The sequence below is a fragment of the Triticum dicoccoides genome, chromosome 1A, assembly GCF_002162155.2.
Source record: "Triticum dicoccoides isolate Atlit2015 ecotype Zavitan chromosome 1A, WEW_v2.0, whole genome shotgun sequence".
Classification (NCBI taxonomy): domain Eukaryota; kingdom Viridiplantae; phylum Streptophyta; class Magnoliopsida; order Poales; family Poaceae; genus Triticum; species Triticum dicoccoides.
Window position 1 is genome coordinate 132,976,258 of NC_041380.1, and position 9,896 is coordinate 132,986,153.

Below are 9,896 nucleotides of genomic sequence, written 5' to 3' on the forward strand. Positions count from 1 at the left end.
AAACTACGGCACCTCCGAGTTCTAGCACACGTTCAGCTCGATGACGATCCCCGGACTCCAATCCAGCAAAGTGTCAGGGAAGAGTTCCGTCAGCACGACGGCGTGGTGACGATCTTGATGTACTACCGTCGCAGGGCTTCGCCTAAGCACTGCTACAATATTATCGAGGACTATGGTGGAAGGGGGCACCGCACACGGCTAAGAATATGATCACGTGGATCAACTTGTGTCTCTAGGGGTGCCCCGTGCCTCCGTATATAAAGGCTCAAAGGGGGGGCTGGCCGGCCAAGAGGTGGCGCGCCAGGAGGAGTCCTACTCCTTTCGGGAGTAGGACTCCCCCCCTTTCCTAGTTGGAATAGGATTCGCGGAGGGAGGAAAAGAGGAGAGACAGGAGGAAGGGGGGCCGGCCCCCTCTCCTTGTCCTATTCGGACCAAGGGGGGAGGGGCGCGCGGCCCATCTCTGGCCACCTCTCCTCTCTTCCACTAAGGCCCACTAAGGCCCATATACTTCCCGGGGGGTTCCGGTAACCTCCCAGTACTCCGGTAAAATCCCGATTTCACCCGGAACACTTCCGATATCCAAACATAGGCTCCCAATATATCAATCTTTATGTCTCGACCATTTCGAGACTCCTCGTCATGTCCGTGATCACATCCAGGACTCCGAACAACCTTCGGTACATCAAAATGCATAAACTCATAATATAACTGTCATCGTAACCTTAAGCTTGCGGACCGTACGGGTTCGAGAACAATGTAGACATGACCGAGACACGTCTCCGGTCAATAACCAATAGCGGAACCTGGATGCTCATATTGGCTCTTACATATTCTACGAAGATCTTTTATTGGTCAGACCGCATAACAACATACGTTGTTCCCTTTGTCATCGGTATGTTACTTGCCCGAGATTCGATCGTCGGTATCCCATACCTAGTTCAATCTCGTTACCGGCAAGTCTCTTTACTCGTTCCGTAATACATCATCCCGCAACTAACTCATTAGTTGCAATGCTTGCAAGGCTTAAGTGATGTGCATTACCGAGAGGGCCCAGAGATACCTCTCCGACAATCGGAGTGACAAATCCTAATCTCGAAATACGCCAACCCAACATGTACCTTTGGATACACCTGTAGAGCTCCTTTATAATCACCCAGTTACGTTGTGACGTTTGGTAGCACACAAAGTGTTCCTCCGGCAAACGGGAGTTGCATAATCTCATAGTCATAGGAACATGTATAAGTCATGAAGAAAGCAATAGCAACATACTAAACGATCGGGTGCTAAGCTAATGGAATGGGTCATGTCAATTAGATCATTCATCTAATGATGTGATCTCATTAATCAAATGACAACTCTTTGTCCATGGTTAGGAAACATAACCATCTTTGATTAACGAGCTAGTCAAGTAGAGGCATACTAGTGACACTCTGTTTGTCTATGTATTCACACATGTATTATGTTTCCGGTTAATACAATTCTAGCATGAATAATAAACTTTTATCATGATATAAGGAAATAAATAATAACTTTATTATTGCCTCTAGGGCATATTTCCTTCACACAGGTCTATAAGTCTATGAGGAGTTTGATATTTACAGAGAAAGTCAACCCCTAAAAATGAAGTTCTTCGACTGAAGACTTTGGATTTCTGAAGACTTTCTAAAGACTTTGAAAGTGAAGAAATTGGTGTGACCCTGAAGACTTGGTATTCATTCGAGGAACATGAAGCGTGAAGACTTTTGTTTTCGTAGTTTCATTTTCTCTTTCTTGAGTCATAGGAAACACCGTACTGTTAAAGGGGGTCGAGGAAATACTAAGGAAAAAATTCCATGTGATGCTCAACTCAAAATCCTACACCTACCAATCCCTTCGAGTGAAGCCATTGGAAATCTCATACAGTACAGTCATATTCTTCAGTGACAGAGACGAAGTTCTTCTGGTCTTTGAGGAATTTGTTCTGACTGAGGAGTTAGGAATTCGCCAGTGCGGATTACCTACACAGTGATGAACATGATAGCCCTGAGGATTTTGCTACTCAAAATTCCGACCATTGCTGTGCTATGAGCCAGCTGTCCCAAAATATCTATCCACCTAAACAGTCATATCATTGAAGGGCATTTATGTCTTATCATGTCGGGCTGCTCTCTAGGCTATAAATAGCCGCCCCCTACAACCACTAGCTGGTTGGCTGCTCCGAGAGAAACTGACACTTGTCATCCGAGAGCAACCCATCCTCCGAGAACTTTGAGCGAAAATCATCAAGTGAGGAAAACCCAAACCCAAACACCTACAAAACCCAAGTGATTGAGCTTCAATGAAGAGATTGATCCTGTGTGGATCCGATGCTTGTTATGTTTGAAGACTGTGCTTCTTCCAGACGGTTAGGCATCATGGTCTAGAGCATCCAAGAGGAATTGTGGATCGCTGAGTGACCAAGTTTGTGAAGGTTTGGAAGTCACCTGAAGACTTACCACGAGTGATTGGGCGAGGTCTGTGTGACCTTAGCTCAAGGGGAATACGGTGAGGACTGAGTGTCCTGAGCTGCGTGTTCAGGACTGGGTGTCGGGGACTGTGTGTCCTCAGGTTTAAATACCTAGCTGCCCTAACCAGTTGTACAACTGAGACAATAGTTGGAACTGGTCTACCAAATCATTGTTTTCACAAAGCTTACTGGTTCTATTTCCTCAACTCTTTCATTTCCTCATAACTATGTTGTGTGATTGTTCATATTTGTGCTTGAAGACTTTGACTGAAGATTTTCTCAATTTCCTCAGTTCAATTTCTTCAGTCTGTTTGTCTTCATCATGTGCTTACGCTTTCTGTACTCTGTGCCTGTCTTCATTTCATCATGATGACTATGCTTGTGTTCTGTTATCTTTACTTTTGAGTACTTATTCCGCTGCTAGCAGTTCTTCGCTAAGGAATTTCCTCACCTGCAAATTCCTCAGTGAAGAATTCATAAAAATCGCCTATTCACCCCCCCTAGTCGATATAACGCACTTTCAAGTACCCCATCCTCTGATCTCTAAATACCTGATTTAGATGAATTTACATCAAATTTGAGAAGACGCGGTCAATAAGTAGATGAACTGATTAACACATACACAAGAAATTTGCACACAATATATTCATTTATGTCATTATGATTGATAGAAAGTAACTAGAATTATTGGATAATGAACAAGACAGGAAACATTGCTTCCCTTTTTTAGAGGAATGCTATGAAGATATGTAAGAAAGGTAGTGTGCAGGATGTGCAGGGACGACTTATGTGGCCGAAGAGCAAATTAGAGAATTGTGGTTGAAGACCAAGCTCAAGAATGAGTGGTGTCTATGTCGAATGTGATGGTAGAGAAAACTGAAGAACCAATAGTTTGACTTGAAGATGTCTCACCACCACCGCCGGTTTACAATTTTAGTCATCTTAAAAATGAACTTGGGTAAAGGCTACCCATTGCAAGTTATCATATGATGATCAAGACGCAGTTCGGACTTCGGAGAGCATATATCGTAAAACATGCATTCAAACCTTATGCACATGACTTCGAAACAGTCGGGAATAGAGTTTAGTCATTTAGTCCATTTTGCTTCATAAACATGGTTGGCTTGAAAATAGTATCAAAGAGGAAGCTGCATTTTGCTTCGTATGCTACTTGTTCAAAGAGAAGAAAAAAAAACTAGTGGCAAGGGAACTATTGCATTTACTAATGGTGGCTGGAGAAACTGGAATAGAGATGTTGCTCTTGATAAGCATGTCGGTGGTGTAAAAGTGGGCATGATGCAACTCAAGAGAGATATAACATAATGTGAATCCCCATGCAGAAATGGATGATCTTCTTGTGAAGGTGAATAGTGAGGATCTACATCTTGATAAGATCGGGTTGAAGTATTGACTTAAATGCTCGTAGTTTTTTCTCCGTCACGGATTGGCATTTCGTGGGCATGATTGAGGGAGTCCTGGATTAGGGGGTGTTCGGGTAGCCGGACTATACCTTCGGCCGGACTCCTGGACTATGAAGATACAACATTGAAGACTTCGTCCCGTGTCCGGATGGGACTTTCCTTGGCGTGGAAGGAAAGCTTGGCGATGCGGATATTCAAGATCTCCTACCATTGTAGCCGACTCTGTGTAACCCTAACCCTATCCGGTGTCTATATAAACCGGAGGGTTGTAGTCCGTAGGCAATCAACTCCATACACAACAATCATACCATAGGATAGCTTCTAGGGTTTAGCCTTCTTGATCTCGTGGTAGATCTACTCTTGTACTACCCATATCATCAATATTAATCAAGCAGGAGTAGGGTATTACCTCCATCGAGAGGGCCCGAACCTGGGTAAAACAAAGTGTCCCCTGTCTCCTGTTACCATCCTGCCTAGACGCACAGTTCGGGACCCCCTACCCGAGATTCGCCGGTTTTGACACCGACATTGGTGCTTTCATTGAGAGTTCCTCTGTGTCGTCGCCTTTAGGCCCGATGGCTCCTTTGATCATCGACAATGATGCGGTCCAGGGTGAGATTTTTCTCCCCGGACAGATCTTCGTCTTCGGCGGCTTCGCACTGCGGGCCAATTCACTTGGCCACCTGGAGTAGATCGAAAGCTACGCCCTTGGCCATCAAGTCAGGTTTGGAAGCCTAAACTACACGGCGGACATCTTCGACGGATTCGAGCCACAGCCAAGCGTGCCGCACTGTCTCGTGGGGCATGATCTAGCTCTGTTGCCGAACAGTACCCTGGAGGCCGCAAACGCACCGACTCTGACCCTTAATTCGGAGCTAGCTGCGCCAATCGAGGGTGAGCGGTTAGACGTCACCTCGGGGGCTGTAATCTCAAAGGCGATCAAGCCAAACGCCAGCCCCGCACTCTGCACGGCCCGTGACTCCAAGGAGCCGGATTCCTCTCCGAACTCCGAACCCCTCGCGTCCCTGCCGATCGAACTCGATTGGGCGCCAATAATGGAGTTCACCGCCACGGACATCTTTCAGCTCTCGCCCTTCGGCGACATCCTGAATTCTCTAAAGTCTCTCTCTTTATCAGGAGAGCCCTGGCCGGATTACGGTCAGCGAGGATGGGATACGGACGATGAAGAAATTCAAAGCCCACCCACCACCCACTTGGTAGCCACTGTCGACAATTTAAATGACGTGCTCAACTGCGACTCCGGAGACATCGACAGCATGGATGAAGATGCAGGAGATACCGACGAACCAACGCCCATAGGGCATTGGACAGCCACCTCATCCCACGATGTGTACATGGTGGATACCCCTAAAGGAAGCGACAACGAGGAAAAAGGGGATGGGATGGGAGATCGACCCCCCGAAAAGCAATCAAAGTGTCGGTGTAAACGCAGACCCAAGCCCCGCCTCGACAAAACCCCAGCCATAGAGCAGGACGAGCCGGTAGACGATGAGCAGGCCTTAGAGCAACCGTCCGAACAGGGAAACACGGATAGAGAAACCGAACATCCCTCCTCCGGCGAAAACGGCATTCCAGACAACCTCACGCCGAATAAACCTATGGAGCAGAAGAATCTCCACGAGAGACTCGTTGCAACTGCACGCAGCCTAAAAAGCAGAAGCGGAAGCTAAAAACAACGGAAGATGCACTCCGGATTAGATGGAGCAAAGTAATCAATACCACAGATAAGTACGGCGGCAGTCGCCGCACTAAAAGCTATCCGAAAAGAAAGATACTGCCTGAATTCGATGAAGAGGCCCTAGAGCCCTCGCATTCAAAAAATGAAAAAGCCACACGGTCGGATAGACGACCCAATAAAGCGGCAAGTGATGCCGCACCTAAATCAGCATGCGACCCACTTAAGGATTCGCATAATGGCCCAGTCAGGTCCATTTATGGGCCAAGAAAGCAAGCTCTCGTAAGCAATGCTACGAAGCCATCATCAGAATCTGGCACACCCAAATACAGGGGCACCGCACACCCCCTATGCTTCACCGATGAGGTCCTGGACTATGAATTCCCAGAGGGATTTAAACCCGTAAACATAGAGGCATATGATGGAACAACAGACCCTGGAGTCTGGATCGAGGATTATATCCTCCACATACACATGGCTAGAGGAGATGACCTCCACGCCATAAAATATCTACCCCTTAAACTTAAAGGGCCAGCCCGGCATTGGCTTAAAAGCCTTCCAGAAAACACAATTGGAAGCTGGGAAGAGCTCGAGGATGCTTTCCGAGCAAACTTTCAAGGGACCTATGTCCGTCCCCCGGATGCAGACGATCTTAGTCACATAACTCAACAACTCGGAGAATCAGCTGGGCAGTTCTGGAATAGATTCCTCACTAAAAAGAATCAGATAGTCGACTGTCCGGACGCTGAAGCCTTAGCAGCTTTCAGGCATAATGTCCGAGATGAATGGCTCGCCAGACACCTCGGCCAAGAAAAGCCAAGAACAATGGCCGCACTAACAAGCCTCATGACCCGCTTTTGTGCAGGGGAGGACAGCTGGTTGGCAAGGTGCAGCCCCAGCAACCCAAGTACATCCGAAACTAGGGATGGAAACGGAAAACCGTGACGCAACAAGGACCATCGCTAGACTAAGGACAAAAATCCGAAGAGCACGGCAGTCAATGCCGGATTCAAAGGCTCATGACAAAATCAGGAAAAATCGCCCCCCAGGATAACAGGGACGATCCATCCAACCTAAATAAAATCCTGGACAGGATATGTCAGATACACAGTACTCCCCGGAAGCCTGCTAACCATACCCACAGAGACTGTTGGGTTTTCAAACAATCCGGCAGACTCAATGCCGAACACAAGGGGCTCGACACATCAAGCGAAGACGAGGACGAACCCCAAAAGCAGAGCACCAGGAAACAAAAGAACTTCCGACAAGAAGTAAAAACAGTGAACTCACTTCACATAACAAAACATGCGGCGCCCGTAAAGGTACGCACCACACGGCCCATCCCCAAAGGGTCCCGCCACTGGTTGTCAAAACCGATCATCTTCGATCAGCTAGATTATTCTAGGAATATCAAGAATATAGGCTGGACTGCCTTGATACTCGATCCAATAATTGGCGGACTCCAGTTTTCAAATGTCCTTATGGACGGTGGCAGTGGACTAAACCTGATATATCAGGATACAATCCAGCACATGGGGATAAACCCAGCAAGAATCCACCGCAGCAGAACCTCCTTTCAAGGGGTAATACCTGGTCCGGACACCCATTGTACGGGTTTTCTCCGGCTCACAGTCACATTCGGCTCTACCGATAACCTCTGCCGCGAAAAGATGACCTTCCATATCGTCCCGTTCTCAAGTCGCTATCAAGCACTACTGGGACGCGAAGTTTTCGCTCGCTTTAACGCAATACCGCATTATGCATCTCTTATGCTCAAGATGCCCGGACCACGAGGCATCATCTCTTTGAAGGGGAAGCACTAAAGTGCGCCTCCCCAAGCGGAGGACTGTGCGGCCGCTTTAACAGCCCCACAGCAAAATGGCCTCACCGGCCAATAAACTTCAAAATAGGTCATTCAAGATCACGAACGCGGATAGACGAGTTCGGTGCAAAATCATCATTGATGCAGGCCTAGAAGCCATATACCCCCACACTAGGGGCTCCACACATATACAATAAGAGACAATAAAGCTCAATCTCATATATCTTACTTTATACTTGCTTATTCTAAACTTTGTCGGCACGACCCGTTTTCAACTCAGTTCCTCTCTTTTACAGATGAACGTCGTGCGGCGCCCGTCCAGGATACGACACAACGGAGACACAGGCGCAGACGTGCAGTAGGGACCCGTCCTAAAGGATTCTTTTTAGATTAAGACCCTGTGTAAACCTTTTTTACTGTCTCTTGTTGCTACACATCCCCTGGTTTTTTCTTTCTAATATAACCAAGGAGGAGGCTGGCGTCTTGGCATGTGGCCACGTCAGAATTTTTGCGCGTACCTGGACACTAGGGGCTTTTTTAATAAAGAGTGTTGTTTCGCCCGCACTCATAAAGACCGAACACCTTCGGGAGTGTTCGGCGTCGCGAGTTTTGGCATTATATGCATCAGCTCCGAATCATGTCTTTGGTCAAATGTTGGGTTGCTCGGCTCCTGAGTTCGGCTACCTTATGTTCCACTCTATCGGCTAAGGTAGCACCAGGAGAACTACTGCAATTGTGCCCCCGGTTCGGCCAGGGCGAGCACCTTAGTAGAGAAAGCCGAAAACTGACTGTCATGATGTAGCGTGAGACTGGTCAGCCACTCGATGACCTATCGGAATCTATCGGATTCCTCCGCTTTAACGAAGGGCCGCTTCCCGGTCAAGCACATACGCGCCCCGAATTCGGACGAGCGCAGTTGCCACCAAGGAGCTGCCTAAAGAGTCTCATTGTCAAACTCCTATGGCTAAGTGAAAGTGTTAAAGCATTATAGTCCGGTTGCCTGGCCCGCTGCGCTATCACCTCCTTTGTAGGACCAAGACGTTGGGTTAAGTGTGAAAATGCGTCTTCTGTGAGCACCCCCGCACTATGTGCGTGGGGGCTGAAGCAAACGACTGCCATCTTTCAGATTCTGTATATATATATATATATATATATATATATATATATATATATATATATAAAACGGCCGCATAGAAGGTGTTCACAATACTTGAAGGCACAAGTATAAAAAAGGCCACTACAATTTATCAAAATACTACTTTTCAATTACATATGCTATCATAACATAGCATCTTTCGAGCACTGCGTCTCTATTACACGAGCGCCTTCAAGGACTTCCTGAAAATAGTGCTCGGAAGGTACTCGGCTTTTGTCCGAATCTCGGGACGCAACAACGGTGGTCTCCATCTCTGCCCAGTATGTCTTAACACGGGAAAGAGCCATCCTTGCGCCCTCTATGCATGCTGACCTCTTCATTACATTAATACGCAGCACCGCGTCAAGGAATTGCTGCACCAAGCTGAAATAACTCTTCGGCTCCGATCTCCCAGGCCACAGATGACCCATGACGTACTTCATGGCGAGTCCGGACAATCTATTCAGCTCGGCCCATTGAGCCAGGCGATCGTCCACTGCCAGTGGACGCTCTGGATTGTGGAACTGTGACCAGAAAAGCTTTTCCACTTCGCGATCTTTTAGATCTCGAAAGTGTTCGGTCGCATCAGCAGCACTTGCTGCCAAATCCAGATAGGTGTCCTCCACACTCCACATCCGGTCCAACGGAGCAAACTTCAGATCACAAAACTTCCTCCGCAGCATAAAGGGCTTTCGAGCCGCAATCTGTTCAGCCTGACGCAGCTCCTCCTTCGCAACTCTCATCGCAGAGCAAGCATCCTTGGCATCGGCAACGGCCTTCTCTAAATCCGTCTGTCTCGCCCGGTCTTCTTTCTCAAGAAGTTTGCAACGGTCTGTAGCGCTCTTTAACTTCTCGGCCATCTCGACAATCTCTTCTTTGCTTTGGCAGTGAGCAGCCTGTTCGGCTCTCAACTCTTCAAAGGGCCTTCTCGGCAGCCGCATCGTTTTTTCTGGATTGCTCCTTAGCTCGGGCAAGTTCTGCCCTAAGATTCTCCACGGCGGCCGTACCATCTGCATCAAGCACACACATTGTAAGACACTGGCATGAAGCTCCTCTTACCTAATGCCGCCCGAAGAATTAAATACCTTGAGCCTCATCAAGCCGCTTGTTGACAAGCGCGATGTCGGCATCTGCCACGTCCACTTGCCGCTTTAGTTCGGCCACATCATCAGTTCGGCTTGATTCCGGACACCTCGCCACCTACATTCAAAGGCGACATCTTAGACCTGGGATTATGATCCTCTGTGTGTCGTCATTTCTTGACACCGTGCAGAGTCTCAGGGGCTACTATCTACATAGGGCGCATCTTACTTATGCGCAACTGACAAAAGTGTACA